This window comes from Astatotilapia calliptera, chromosome 3, assembly GCF_900246225.1.
Source record: "Astatotilapia calliptera chromosome 3, fAstCal1.2, whole genome shotgun sequence".
Taxonomy (NCBI): Eukaryota; Metazoa; Chordata; class Actinopteri; order Cichliformes; family Cichlidae; genus Astatotilapia; species Astatotilapia calliptera.
The window spans coordinates 26834979-26851546 of record NC_039304.1 but is presented as its reverse complement, the minus strand read 5'-3'; positions in this window follow the sequence as shown (position 1 = coordinate 26851546).

The window sequence follows — 16568 nt, the reverse complement described above, 5'->3', positions numbered from 1 at the left end:
GAGAGATTTAGGAGGCAGGAGGTTAATGCACCAGTTTAACAGCTTACAGCTTCAGATTCACAGGTTGTCTATCTGTTTGACTCGATCCTCTTTATACGCCTATTTAAGACATACAGCCAGCTTCATCGCGAAGACCCCATCGACACTAAAGAGCTAAAGAACGATATCTTTAACGTTAGTTTTCTTCATCTTCCCTGGAGACTGTGGTTAACAGTAACGGCGAATCAAACGAGAACTCCAGATCAGATTTAATTAGTTGCCTGTCAACGCTGCAAAGGATCCCCACTCAACTTCAAAGTGGCACAGCTTACACTGAAAACCAGTGGACTTTCGAATATTGCTGGTAATGATTGGGGCGGGCGACGAATGAGTAATAGGAGGTTCTACGAAACGGTACAGCTCAGAGCAGCTCATTAAAAAAAGTGGAAGAAATGAAGGTGAAGGTAGTTCATTTTAGTTTGGGCCTCCTTTTAAATCTGTGCAAACTGAACGTTGAAGGAAGCACACGTGAAACACTGTGTCTCTATGATACGTGTACGATAAGAAAGGCTGTTATTAAGTGTCACATCCCCTCATCCTGGAGAAATTTGGCAGACAGACTCTCTGCTGCCATATTTTCATTCACAGGCTGTCATCTGTCAGACTGAGAAAGTTTCTTTTTCCCGATGTTTTTTTTTCATACTGTCAGTTGATCTACCTTGTTTTCTACCTCTTTCAAACTAAAGTCCCCACCACATTCAATAAAACTGAAAGTAGGAGGATTATGTGTAATTTCAATCAGGTTACATGCAGATAAAGTGCAAAAAGACAAGCCACTGTCATGTAAGGGCAGTTTTACTCTTTGGGTTTGTTTAACATGCAGTATATTTTATAAACAACTTAAATATTTACTGACAAAGTGATATTTAAGAGGCTACGTATCCAGCTAAAAAAAAATCAGGAAAAAACCTACAATGAGACAAAGAGGCGACAATTTCTGCTCCAGAGTTGCATGCTTTAGTAGTAATAGACAAACAACACCATTTCTGTTAAATGCCTAAATTCGTAAAATTGGTTTTGGCCAATTTCTTTTCAACTAATTGTAAATATTTACTCATAGAAAAAAAGACTCCTCGCTGGTTATATATGGCGTATATAAGAGTGCACTGGATGCAGAGCAGCCTGTTAGGATGCCTGGGTCGTTGACCCAGGGTTTTTGAGTTTATTATATTATTTATCATTTCCAGTCTTTGGTTTCTTTGTTAGAGTTCTGTCTTATGGTTTATGTCTCTGTGTAATCCTTAGTTGCTGTCTCCCCTGTCGGCTATATCTCCGTGTCTGTGTCTGCCCTGGTCCCACGTCTCTGTTCCCTCTGTAGTGCCTGCATGTGAGTCTGTGTCTTTTGTTCAGTCTGTGTTATGTTTCCTGTTTTGCTTTGAAGGTCCATGTCTTATGTTAATGTATCTGGTTTTGCTTCCCCTGTTTCGTTAGGCCTGATTTGCCCCAGCTGTGTTTCCCTCCTGTTACTCATTCCCTGATTGCTCCCTCTGTGTATTTAAGCCCTGTGTTTTCATCTGGCTGTGTCGTGATTTACCCTCATCTTGCTGTGTAAGCTTATTTTGTATTCCTAGTTTTGTTACCCTTTTGAGTTTAGCATTAAAGCTGTTTTGAGTTTGCGTTTTGCCTCTGAGTGTCTACACTTTGGGTCCTCCTACTACCACTCCTGCCTGCACACAGCCTTCACATGACACAGCCAAAGTTTTCAATTAACAAAACAGGTTTGATAGACACAAAGTAGCAGTTCACAGCTTTAAGGGGAAAAAGCAACAGTGTATATATCGATAACCATTACGTTGAACTGTGTTTGTCTGCGTTTGTGTGTCTTTGTGGGCACGGCTGTTACAGAGGAAATATTGGATTCCATTTACAGTAACTGGTCTCAGTGGAAATGTACAAGCTAATGAAGCTCAATAAGCACTTTTACTGCTGCTTTCCTGCATGCTCTCTTGCACTGTGTCTGCCTATGTCTCATTTTGTAGTTGTAGTAAATAGTTATAAAGGTTCTGCTTGACCATCATACACTGTAACAGTGTGTTGCTGAAGTTCCCTCCCGTATGAATGGTCTTAATGATCAATAAAGACCACTAAACCAACCTGGAACATCAATGAAACTGCTGGAGAAATCGACCATTTTATTTGTACTTTTGCAGAAGTCATCGCATACCTGAAAAGCAGCCTCACAGAGATCTGCAGCCCAATGTGAAGCTTTTCGACATCCAAACGCAAAGGCACATAATAACAAAGCCAAATCAGTGATAAAAGAAAAAGCACAATATCTCAAATAAAAACTGTGCTACATCTCCAATATGGCTACCAGTTACATCACCTAAGGTCTGTTTTGTAATTGTAAAATGCATAACTGTTAAAATACACATTTACTAAAACCAAATAATAAAGTCAAATAATGAAGCAGACAGGTTACAGGAGCAGAAGACCACACCACTTGCTACTTCTGTCAGGTAAGAACAGGAAACTGTCCAACGTGCACAGGCCCAAACACAGAAGATTAAAAGCACATTGCCTGGTCTGATGAGTCTTGATTTCTCTCTCAACATTCAGATTTTAGGGTCAGAATTTTGCATAAACAACATGTATCCATCCTGCTTTGTATAAATGGTTCAGGCTGTTGGTGGTGTTAAGATAAAGGATTGTTAGTCTACTCTATAGGAGCTCTCACAATGCTCTAACTACAAACCTCAGCGACGCAAATGCTTTAACCAAACTGGGGATTAAACCAAGAACCTTCTGATTAGGAGTCAACCTCCTCTAGTCCCTGAACTACAACACCCACTCATCAGGAGTTAGGAAGGCTGGGACTAAGACTGTTAGGATCTTACCTGACTGTAAAATTCCATAACAGGTAATGTCCCTAAAGGAGCAGCACCCAACATGGACTTATGTAGCACTTTATACAACATGTCTCATTCACTTTTTCTTATGTTTTCTATCTAACATTCACACTTTAGTTGGTGTATCAGAGAGCAACTTGGGGTTCGTGTCTTGACCAAGGGATACATGCAAACTGGAGCAGCCGTAAGCACACTCTTACTACTTCCAGGAGGGATTATATGGGTTAGTAGCAGTCAGGTGCTGCTAATGAAATGCACTTGATTAACTGATCATGAGCAAGGGTGAGGATCTCAATAAGCACAGAAGTTTTTGCAATATAACTGACCATAAGGTGAAAGCCCAACGCAGGCCTTGAACCCACAACCCTTAAATTAAGTGCCTCATGCACTACCGACTGAGCTAGCAGGCCTGTGAGGTTGTGCAGTGAAGGGACAGAGGCAGAACAATGAATGTGAACATTACAATGACCTCCACAGTCAGCAGATCTTAAGCCAACAGAGCACATTGGGGACGTAGTGACACGGCATCAATTTTTTTCCATCAGAACTGTCTTAATTCTTTGTGGCAAAGTGTAACTCACGAAGTGAAGGGCGAGTGTATATACACAGACATAAAGGTGGAATGGAGAAAGTGCTGCTTTCAGTGAAAATAAAAGCCAAAGCCTCAAAATTTGGTCAGTAGAAGGAGTAGAAGCAGAAAGATTAATGCGTGCTCTGTTAGTCAAAAAAGGCTGAGACTCGCCAAGGTGAAAGGTCAATCATGTTCCTCTCCATTGATTCTGTAACAGAGAACCTCATCATCCCCTATCAGATGTCCTCCCTAGCATCTCTCTTATCCCCTCTCAGCTGAACACACTGTACCGGAACGAATGATAAACAGTTACAAAGTCAGAGAAAAAGTGAGTCAGAGACATTTAAATACCAAAACACCCTGCATGGATTGAGGTCTTCAAGTAACCTTTTCCATTTTCAGGTTTATTTTTATTAGATTATTCTGTTTTTCCCTTGTTTTCCTGCTCCTTCTTCCATCCTCTCCACTTAGCATCTTTGATCCCTTTGCCAGCTACTATTACACCATGTGTGCTCCCTCTCTCTCTGCTGGCTGCCAGCCATTCTCAGCATCTACCATTTTACCTTCCACTTCCCTGCAATTTACTTTCTACCTGTTCTCATGTTCTTTCTTATTCACCTTAGCCTTTATTTCTCTTTCCTGCCTGCGGTGTCAACAGGTACAAGTCTGTTTATGCTGTCTTCATGCTAACAAGCAGATCAGTAATAAAACCGGAAATTGTAGCTCTGCAGTGTGTGAACTGCTAAACCTTTTCCATGTTAACATGCAGATTACTGTTTGCTTTAACCAAGTTTTAAAACTGGGTGATTTGATAAATTATGAAAGCAGAAAATGTGGTTTAATAGAGCCCCAACATATCTTAAAGACCTCATAGTACTTTATTCCCTATCGGATTGCAGGTTTACTTGGTTTACGACTGGTATGTTCAGTCATTAACAATTATTAAACTCTAGTGGTGCAACGGATCACGGTTGATCCGTAATCCGAACCGATCCCACTCCACAGTTTGGCACGCACGTGATCCGAAGATTCGAAAAAGAAGAAAAAAAAAGTATGTGTGTCTGTTGCGCGTGGTGGGTCTGTCAAGTGATAGTTATGGCCAGCGCTGGTGGTCCAAGTGGAGCAGCCCTTTGCTGCCCAGTCCGATCGGGCTAAAGCTATTACAAAAGCTACTGGGGTGTTTAGCTGCAGATGGGAGGCCGTATTCCATTGTGCAAAACAAGGGGTTTAAACTATGATGGACGTACTTGAGCCACGCAATGATATCCCATTGCGCATCCACTTCAGTGACAAGATCGTACCCAGGCATGTATGAGCAGGAAAAGTTTAAAGTTAAGGCTGAACTGTCCCAGGCATCTTCTGTTGCCCGACTACAAATGGGTGGACCTCAAGGGCAACGGAAAGCTACGTGACCGTGACCGCCCGTTATATCACAGCGGAGTGCTAGATACAAAGCCCTGTACTGCCCTATATTGCACCTTAATTTGTTTTTATACATTTGTGTGGAATGAGTCTTGAGTTGAATGTTTTTAATAGGCAAAAATACTTATAAAGTTAATAAATAAATGTTAAAATGTTGTCTTTTTTTCTTTTTTGCTGTTCCGAAAATTAATCCGATCCGTGACTTAAAACCATCCGATCGGAACCGTGAGAATTTTGATCCGTTGCACCACTATTAAACTCTGACTCTCTCCCATTTGGTGTTTGTCCCGTCTCTCCCTACTCTCTTTTCTTTCCCCTCACTCCAACCGGTCACAGTGGATGGCTGGTTGTGCCAGAGGTTTCTTCCTGTTGAAAGGGAGTTTTTCCATTCCACTGTCACCAAATGCTTCTTCATAGAGGATTATGTGATTATTGGGGTTTCTCTGTAATATTGTAGAGATTTTGCCTCACAATATAAAGCTTGTTTTAAATTGTTACTATATAACTGAATTGAACTAAATTAAACCTGTAATAATTACCTAACATGTGATTGTTTCCAAAAGGCTAACCAGTTTTGCACCCAATGCTGACCAAACAGAGTTTGCTACATTTCCTGCTGCTGATAGGACAAGTTATGAAACAATCAGTTTCAAAACTTTTTTTAAAAATAAAGTGTTTTTCAAACTACATATCAAACCAGCTCAAAATCTCTCCTCCCTCCACTTTTGTCATTCTTCTTGTCATCTCTCTTTCGTTTCTCTTCCTCCCTGCATACATGCATTCACTTCACACTCCTCCATCTCTGCAGTTCCATCCCGCTGCTTTAAGCTTAAATTTCAAAACTTACATTTAACTACTGATTTTATCTACTGTTCTGATTTTATCTGTTTTGATTTTATATACTGTTGTTTGTTTGTTTGTTTGTTAATTAGTTAGTTTATTTGCTTGTTTTATTCAATTTTAAATCATGCTTTTTATTTGTTCTTGTTTCTAATGTCTCTGTAAAGCACTTTGAATCACCTTGTTGTTGAATTGTGCTATACAAATAAACTTGCCTTGCCTTGCCTTGCCTTGCTGCCGCACTGTCCATCATTTATTACTTCATTGACTGCTGAATCTATCTCCTCATTATTTCTATCCAAGCCCAGCCTTTTCTTCATTAATCTTCCTTCCTCCAGTGGCTGGTCAGCTCTGGTGAAGCTCAAGTATGTGTTATGGCTAGAATGAAAGATATGGGTGGTGCCTCGCCTGGAGGGGAACAAGTGTTGCTTCAAACAGAAGACCTGAGGGTAAAACACAGTAAATCTAAATCTAACAATCTCGAAATGTCTACTCAACAGTGTAGAAAATCAAGGCATTAAGCAAGCAAATGTTTGAACACAAGCCTGCGTTAAATATATTTTCACCCACCCATACTTCATGGCTGGGCGGGCTTCACCAGATCAGCATAAAAGTCACTCTTCTCACTGTCTGTAATCAATCATCATGACACAGTGAAGGCAGAAATCGATACAGAAGGCATTGAATGCATGAACACATACCTGCAAGCTGTTTTCAGTTGTTCACTGCTCTCTAAAGAAACAGTGCCGTGCAGGACCGTCCCCCCAAAAAATTATGTTCCCGAATAACTAAACACATTTTCAAGCATATTCTTAAGCAAGTGGTGTTTAATTCTTGTTTGTGACACATCCTGGTAGAGGACAGCACTACCTAAAATGTTTTGCTGTCTGAGCCTAATCAATAAAATGCAAAGAAAATATTCCTACAGTTCCTCTGAATCATAACTCAGAATGCAGTTTAATGGAACTGGAATACAACCTTTAGTAGATGGTGTTGACTTGTGGTTTGTACAAGCAAAGTGTCTGTGCAGATACTCTACAGAGCATGGGTGAGCCTTTGCTAGCTGCCCAGTCATATGCCATCCAGGCCCTAACAGGCACTACACCAGCTGTGTAAACTACTTGGCTCACAGTCAAGCAGAGATGGGAAGCGCTTCAGTGAAGTCAGCCGGTCAACTGTGATACAAGTATGCTCGATCCTTATCTTTTTTTTCTCGATTCTAAAGTAAAAAGAGTAAAAAAAGCCCACTCTGACCAGCTCACAACAAGCAATTCTGCCAGGAAAGATGATGCATATGATGGATCTTCAATCTCAGTACAAAGGGAATGAATGAAATGACAACTCATACATGCATGTTTTTTTATATATAAACCCACCGTGAGCATCAATTCTATTTGTGGAAAAAAATTAAAGGATGGATGGATTTATGGACAGATTGATAATATGATGTCTAACTTTCTTCATATGCAAATAATGTAATTTTACACTGACATTTACTTCTCTTAGGCCCCAGTCAAGCAGGTCTATACAGTAGCTGGCAACCCACTATATTCCCTGACCACTTGCGTGTGGGAGTTTATGTGTTAAAAAAACATAAATTACTGAACTTCAATAACTTAGTGAAACTTAAAAGAGTGAGTTTAATATATAAAGTCTTACACTCCCTTGCTTCACCACCACTAAAGCAGTTCATTAGGCATAAAGAAAGCTCAGACAGGACCACTCGAGCTTCAATCCGAGGAGACTTGTTTATACCCCACAGACGGACAGCATCTGGGCAGAACGTCCTCTCTGTCAAGGGAGGCCATCTGTGGAACAGTCTTCCTCAACCCATTAGAGAATGCTCTACACTCAATTTGTTTAAGGCAAAGGTTAAAAACTGGTTACGGACAAATCAAGTGTGTGATCATGTATGAGTTGTATAGTTTTAATGTTTTATTTGGAAACAGAATGGTGTGTATGTGTAAGTTTGGTGATGTAGTTTTTATTATGAATGAATGATGAATTTTTATGAATTATTATGTCTATTTTTTATGCTTAAGGACAACAGATGGAAATTAGCCCTTGGCTATAATCTGGTATGTTTACATTCATGTAATTTTTTTTTACATTTATGTTCATTAACATGCACTGTCCTAAATAAAATAAATAAATAAATAAATAGAGCACTAAAGCCCCATTCATGCAGGCCCAGAAACGAATCAGAGACTGGTTGGAGAATGCACATTTTACAGGTCTTTAGGCTGTGTGACTGTGGACTTAGCTAATTCATCACATATTAATGGGTGCAATTTGCTAAAAGGCTACAAATATAAGGTTCAAACTGTTTACAAACCTAAAGCATCATGGGTAGATTAGTTACCAGACCTGGAGGCTCTAGTGGGCGACTTTTCTGTTGGATGAAATTAAACACACTTTACGAAATCCAGGTGTGTTTTTATATATATACTTTATATTTTGATATCGCTAAAGTTCAGAATACCCCAGTATGTTTTGTTACAGTTGCGAAGCTTAGCAAAGAATACTGGTTATATATATTTAGAGCTGTGAGAGTTCTCTACCCATCATTAAGTGACCATGCAAACAGATTGTAAAATTTAATACAAACAAAAACCCAAAACTCTGTAAAGGCATCTGATCCTGGAAGGTCCAGAGACTCCAACATTTGATCAGGCAGAGTACTCTGACACAGGAACTAGAAAATGCAGGCACCTAAAGGCAGTCTGGTCAAAGCCTGCCTGTCTTACAGTTGTTGACAGGTTGACAGGATAACAATTACATAAGAAAAAGGCCGGCTGTCTGTATCGGGCAGTAAAACAGGGGAGTGTTTTTCAGACAAGTAAAATTGAACTGGACAAAGTGGAACATGACAATGGGGAGTATCTGATCACACCTGATAAAGCTTCCCTCGTTGTAAACACTGACTTCTACTGTAGCAGTTATAATAAGCAAAAAGGTAAACATGCAATGGGTAGCAAAACCTTTATCTAACACGAAATGCAGTATAGGCATACAAGTAAACTCCATATAACCTGATTTATAACACAAGTTTAATTATCAAGTCTGATCATTCCCGGTAGAGAGAATATTGATGAACACATACACATAACGCACGCATAAGTCCTCCTATGTCTTTATCATTCATTGGAGCAGAAAGAAGCAATTGCCACTGAAGTAGTCCTCCCTGAATTCATCCTGCACTGTCAACACTTTTTGTTGGAGATGCAGCTAAAGAGTCAAAGTAATTAAGAACCACCGCAGTGAAATGGGATCTGAGCTGCTGATTTACATTTGTTTATGCAGAAAACCTGCACAGGCAGACACAATACACCTTTACATCTCTGTGGGGGTTAGTGTCACTTCCTAAGAAAAACAGAACATCCATCATTAGCGTACACCTGCAAAAATATATTTTTGTAAAAAGAAAAACATGTCATTTTTGCTATATTTATGACTAACATGGCTAATGTAACATTTAGCATACCTAAATTTGAGGTTTTTTGGAAATGTGCTCACCCTGAAATCCTTTCCCATGGCTCTGGCATCCTATGGCTAATGCTCCCAATATGTTGCTGCTTTTGGTTGCAGTAACAACTACACCTCATTGCCATGCTACTCATTCTCTTAGTTGTCCCCAAACATGGACGGAAAACACAATTTCTTTTAGTCTAGTGCCAAGCTTAACAAATGTTCAGGAAACTGGCAGAGCCAAAGAGCCAAGCAGCAGCTGTTGAATTAGAAAGAGGGTAAGAGGCAGAGGGTGGCCACAATACTCCCTGAGGCTTAACTATTGATGCAGCTGTATGTGAAACAGTGTTGGTCAAGTTACTTGAAAAAAGTAATCAGTAACTAATTACTGATTACTTCCCCCAAAAAGTAATCCCGTTACTTTACTGATTACTTATTTTCAAAAGTAATTAATTACTTAGTTACTTTTTAAAAACACGATTTACAACCTGAAGAGGTGATAAAGCGATAGATCTTTCAGCCCAATTCTACTTTTTCTACATAATCCATCATACAAAATGTAATCAAATGGAAAAGTCTCTTTTTTTAACTTGTTTTATCATTTTTAATCTTTTAACTTTATGCATCAAGCAAAAATTTAATTATATGCAACATTCTCTGAGTTGAATAAATGAGTTTAACATTTAAACCTATTTTCTACACATTCCAGCACATAGAATAAAATATTTTTTGTGTTTACACTCACTCTTTCAAATAGATGCAAGTAAAACACAGCAGAACATAAATAAAGTCAAAGACTCAGCGGTCCTGTTGCTCTATTTTCACCTGTAAAGCAGGACTGCAGTAGGCGGAGGTTTACCCTGGTGCAGGTGTGCAGCGGTCAGTGGAAGGATACGGCAGTGTCTCTGTGAATTTCCCATTACGTCGTTGCGCTCTTGGTGCTTCCTTGGAAGTTTAGGGGTTTTTTTCGCTGTAAAAAGAAGTTTTCTTCCCACGCACGATGGACGCTAATGTTTTTGTCACTTTTTATGGAATCAAACTCAAAGTAAGGTCAGTACTTCCACGCTTTAAACGCTGCATGCTCATACTCTCTCCCGCACTCGATATGTGATCCATTGTTGATCTGCACACAGCTGTTGTCACTAACGGCGCACTCGCTTACGTCACTGTCGTGAGACATTCTCGCAAAAAATCACGGTTTTAGTAACGCAGTAGCGCAGCGTTCCTACGGGAAAGTAACGGTAATCTAATTACCGATTTTGCAATAGTAATCCCTTACTTTACTCGTTACTCGAAAAAAGTAATCAGATTACAGTAACGCGTTACAAGTAACGCGTTACTGCCCATCTCTGATGTGAAACTGTGTGACGAGGTCGTCCTTGCTTCAGTAATTGAAGTTCACGAGGAACAATAAAGCTTTTTGTTTTGAGCATGAGCTTATTTTATAAACATCAGCATCCTTTGAATGAAATATAATACATATGACCTTTCAAATACTTTGTGTGGGACTCTTATAATGGAAGCTGTGCATAATGGTTATAATGCACCATGGTGGTCTAACAGGTACGACCCCATAAAGATGACAGAAAAGCTCTTCTTGTTTCTGGTGCTGTGGTATTGTTATCTTGAAAGAGTTTTGAATCAAGAGGTGCTTTGACAAAGTCTATATTTGATAAGTCTTGGACTACATTCATGCTAATGAATATTAAGGGCTTAAATATGGGTAAGTACATCAGAGAAAAGCTTGGATTTTCAGTAGCTAAACACATAATACAGAGTCGGAAAGTCTTGAGCAACCGCCGCATTTCTCATATTTTTAAAGGAAAAGGGGAAATGAGTGCAACAGCTTATGGAAATATGGAAATATAATACATAAGGCAAAGACAGAGTTTGTATAGTTTTAACCAGCCATGACCACCTTTATTCTTCAACACTAAAGACAAAGTTTTCTTGCCATTTCTTTAAGTAGCAGCTCCAAACCATGACAGAGCCTCCTCCGTGTTTTACAGATGGCTGTGGACTCTCACTGTAGGGACTCTCTTCTGACCACCTCCATACATATTTATGACAATTTTACCAAATATTTTGGATTCATCACTCCATCAGATCTGTTGCCACTGATCTTCAGTCCAGTTCTTGTGTAGTTTGGCATACCTCAGCCTTTTTCCTTAAGAATGGCTTCTTGACAGCCACCCTTCCACTGAGACCATTTCTGACGAGGCTTCAGTGAACAGCAGATGGATCATCTGAAGGTCCACTTGTATCCTGTGTCAGGTTTTTGATGAATCTTTACCGCTTTCTTAAGGGCGTGACTTGTTCATCTGCTGTAAATATTTAGTTTTTTGCTTTTCTCCTCTGATTGTCCAGTTTCCTCAATTTTTGAAGGACACACTGAACACCACTGCAAGAGCATATTATCTTTGGCATGTTTTCTTTGTTCAACTAAAGAACTGGGAACCAATTATGTGCGTTTGTAATCGGCCATTAGTAAAGTCATGCCTAAAGATACAAATGGTTCTTTGTCTTGAGGTAATTGCCTTTTTAGGCTTGAATGACTTGTGAGTCAGGTGAAATTAACAAAACATTCCTGTGGTCAGGTTCAAGGACTGGACTGAAAATGAGTGAAAAAGCAGCCGAGGTCCAAAGAAAAGCTTTGAAAGGACTTCACAAAAAGTCTGCCTTCTTGGAAGCAAAATAGAAAGAAATGTGTTATATTGAATATGTTGTTATGTAGAACAAATACAGTCCCACATCAAAATGTACACTTACCTTCTAAAGAAAACAGTCTTGGCAGTGAGTGATGGGGATAAATGGTAACTGACATGTGTAATGATTCCAGTAACTTTATCAGTTGATAAAGAACTGGTGATGTAGTTGAATGTTCAAGCAAAGGGAGTGCTTTTTGCCTTTGGGCGGATTGTTTTATCACGCTCACTGCTCCCATGGTAGAATTGAACTTAAGTGCACGACTCATCCAAGTTTCCTTTTGGGAAAGTTCAGTGTATGTCTGAAGACGCATGAGGTAATTCAAGTGTTGGCGTGTGTGGCACTACAGGGGGAAGGAAGTAGCTGACAAGAACAAAAATAAGTCTCATCACAAGTAAATGAGTAGATGTACAGTAGTAGCATACGAAGGACAAAAGAAGCATATGTTTACAAACAAGAGCACAATGCTGTTTTCACACAGAACTGTGGGAATTGCCAAAACAATGAGGCCCTAACAGCGTATGAACTTATCTTACATGAACTATGTGACGAGAGTTAGTCTGTGCCAGATTCCCCATTTTAAACACTTCGACATGTGCCATCTGCTTAGTGCATGCAAATGGCAGGACGCATAAAGGCCACTCTATTTCTGTGAGTTCCTGGGAGATTGACTGCTATATTGAGTTGAGGGCAGCAGTGCATGTGTGAATTCAGCTGATGCTGAAACAAATTAGACAAAGGGATAACACACAGAATCAGTACATCCAATGCTGAAGTACGCTTCACCCTTAAGAGGGAGCAGAGGGGACCGACGAATGACTGAGACCCGTTAGTGTGGATTAAACTGAGGGTTGCACACGATTTGTTGCGTACTTGAGTGATAAGTGTATTTTGAACCATTGCAGCAGCTATGGCATAACACAAAAATGCATTAATTAATAAAAAAAAAATCCAAATTCAGCACAAGGGATCGGAGAATACTAAGACTCCTACAAGTGCTTTGGATTATTACCAGAATCTGGATTATGTTGTCTTTTTGTATCCAAACCCTGGTCACAAGGGAGGTAGAACTATAGTACCATTTCTACTTTAAACTGTTATCATTAGCATATCAGATGTAAATTTCCTTTAAAAACACAGGTCAAGATTGGTCATTACTTTAAAGCAGGTTTGTCGAACTCCAGGCCTCAAGGGCCGGTGTCCTGCAGGTTTTACATACCACCCTGGGTCAACACACCTGAGTCATATGATTAGTTCATTACCAGGCCTCAAGAGAACTTCAGGACATGTTGAGGAGGTCATTTAGCCATTTAAATCAGCTGTGTTGGATCAAGGACACATCTAAAACTTGCAGGACACCGGCCCTCGAGGCCTGGAGTTCAACACCTGTGCTTTAAAGTAATCCAGAGGTTGTCACTAGTTAAAAATAGATATGTTATTACCGTAAATGTCGGGCTATAAGCCGCTACTTTTTGCACAAGCTTTGAACCCTGCGGCTTTTAGTCAGGTGCGGCTTTTCTATGGATTGTCCGTGATTTTTGTCATATCGTAAGACGATTTGTTTTGTGTGTTCCGCTGTTGTACGGCACTACGTTGCCTGGCGGAAGGATCGGGGTTCAAGAGTGGTATGTTAGTCACATGTCCGTCCGCCAGGCAACGTAGTGCCGTACGAAGTAGCGCGAAAAACAAACTTCAAAGTAGCGCTACGCGTTCAGCGGGAGTCGTGGATGATGAGCGGCGATAAACTTGCAAGTTATGCCCAAAAAGCAAGTTATGCCCAACTCCACCGGTGGATTCTGACAGCGTGGAAAAGTGTGAAAACATCCACGATCACCAACGGATTTTGAAGGGCTGGACTGCTGCATGATGGAGAGGAGGACACCGCCACGGCCCTTCTGAGGGTGTTCGACTCTGACACTGACAATAAGGATTTCTTTGGTTTTGAAAGTGACAACGAAGGAGAGAAGAAGAGTGGATGACGAAGCCATCATGAGCCTGTTTGTATCCGACACTGGAGAAGAGGACTTTGGTGGTTTTAGTGCGTAGGAAGAAGAGAAAGATGGTGGTGAATGACTGACTTTTCTTCTTGTTAAAGCTGTGTCACTGCACCTGAGCCTAAAAGGTAGGCCGAATCTATTTTTCTGGTGTGCTGTAGGTTATTGTTATGTACTACATGTGCAAATATGTACCCATAACTTGTTTTTCAAAATATTAATAAAAGTGATGTCTCCAAACAGCCATCTCTTTCCTGACAATTCCCTTTGTGCATATTCTCTTACATATGATAAGTCAACATTGAAACACCTGCGGCTTTTGGTCAGGTGTGGCTAATATATGTACAAAACAGGATTTTCCCCTGATTTTAGCTTGTGCGGCTAATATTTAGGTGCGCTTTGTAGTCCGGGAAATACGGTATTTGTTTTCATTAATAGTGCCCATTTCCTCTTTCAAGCTACAGACCTTGAAAGAGGAAATGTTGTTTAGAAAACACAACTGTTTATTTAGTGGAATATGAGGCAGAAGTGACATTTTCTCAAAGTCTCCTTCCCCTCCTTGTGCCGTCACCTTTCCCTCATTCATCATTGCCTCCTCTTCTTGCTCCACCTCCCAATTACTCAATTTGTTTCTCCGCCCGTCCATACCTTAATCACTCGTGCCATTCACGCACTCCCATATTCATTCACTTCTCGGTGAATCATACCTTCATTGTAATTCCTTCCTTGCGCTCATCCTTCATTTGCCGAGCTCGTCTTTGATCAGTCGTTTCTCAGCCCGTCTCTCGTTACTCACACCATTCATGAGGTTCACGCCACGTTCTCCCTCCCTCCCTCCATCTCTGCTCTCACTGACGCTCTATAATTTTGTTTTTCGATCACCAGCAGAATTAGAGTCACTTTGCCTGCTCAGAACAATAAAGGAATAGTGATTTGTCTGGGAGGCCTGATGACAAATACATGATGAAGCACACGATGTATTCACTCCAAGCCAACAAGGAAGGGACAGGCTGAAACTGACTGCTTCTTTCAATTGCCTCATCATTTCCACCACCTCTCTTCTCTCACCTTTCGTCTCTACAAATCACCTTCATCCATCTCTCTACCTCTCATGTCTTCCATCATTTTAATTCTTCATTGTTATTCCCTGTTTATGTTTCATTCATTTATTTGTATTACCATTTATTTTTCTCCAAAGAGTATTGCTCACTTTTTTTTGGAATGTCCCATTCAGGATTTCCATGTTTTTAAAACCACAATTCCATATTTGCTCAGCCACATTTCCATATATTTTAAAGTTAGGAAAATTCCTAATTTGGAACATAAAATAGAAATATATTTTAAGAATGAAGTTTGCTGTTAAGCTGGTGCAGACTTTGATTACATGCACATCACTGTCATGCAACATAAAAAGCAAATCTAAGCAGGTGAAGTTGAAGAGCAGGTGGGTGAAAACTAACAAAACTCCCCTGACATTTCAGAGAAACATCAAGTGCACCCACCTGACAGAGCGATAACTGAAGGAAGCATGTGTTAATTAAAATGCTTTGCCTTTTGTGTCTCAAATGTCAGTGGTGTTTGTGATACAACCTGCAAACACAGGCTGACTTTAAGCTGACATATCTTGATATGGATCTGTTCTCTTATCAAGGACCGTCGCGATCTGTGGGTTTCTGCTTGTTTTTGAGAATTTTTAGTTTTCTTTTTCTTCATTGTTACTTTAGAGACTTCGTTTTCATTATTGTAGTAGACACAGTCTCATTCTCATTTGATGGTTATTATTCTGAGTTCAGTTTTAGTGACTATTTTGCTTTATGTTCATTTTTGTGTTTCTCTGTTTATTAGAGTAGCCTTTGTGTTTCTTGTATCTTGTTATGTAGTCTTAAACTTTGTTTAATTCTTTCCTATATTTTGTATCTTTAGTTATATTTAGTTCCACTTCCTCCTTTGTCATTACCTTAATTGCTTTCAGCTTTCTTCATTCCCCAGCTGTTTCCTCTTGCCTTGATTATCCTCAGTGGGTCTCTGTGTGTATAGCCTCTCTTTCCTTTTGTCCGTTTTCAGAGGATGTGTTTGTCATCTCTGTTTTTTGTGTGTGCTACATGTTTCTGTCCCAGAGTTTGGATTTAGAAGTTAAGTGCCACTTTCGATTTTGCCGCTTTTGTTCTGAATTACATTGTTTTTCAATGTAATTCAGAGTTACAAATTAGAGTTAGCAGTGCTTCCCCAACTTACAATGTCTACCATTTCAGCTAAATAAGGCAGATACCAATATTTCTTCTGGGGGAAACAAACTACTATTCATTTTTTATTGAACATATAGAATTACCCTTGTGCTTCACACCTGGTAGAAGGCAAAACAAAGTAGAATTATTTTAGTGAACCAAGTCAAAGACTTAAACGTCTGTTTAGCATGTTAGCGCTTATGGGGGTTTTCACTCTCAGCTAATGCTAGCAACCTTATTTAGCAAGACATTACATTACAGAGACACACATATACAGTAGGTCCATGAACACATTACACCTACAGCCATTTTGATGACATCCCACTTTAAAATGTAGCTTAGATTCTTCTGGGCAGGTTTTCTAACAGGTTTTAGAGTTTGTGGGAATATCTGCACATTATTCCAGAAGAACATTTTAGAGATCGGACCCTGATGTTTGTTGAGGGAATGTGGC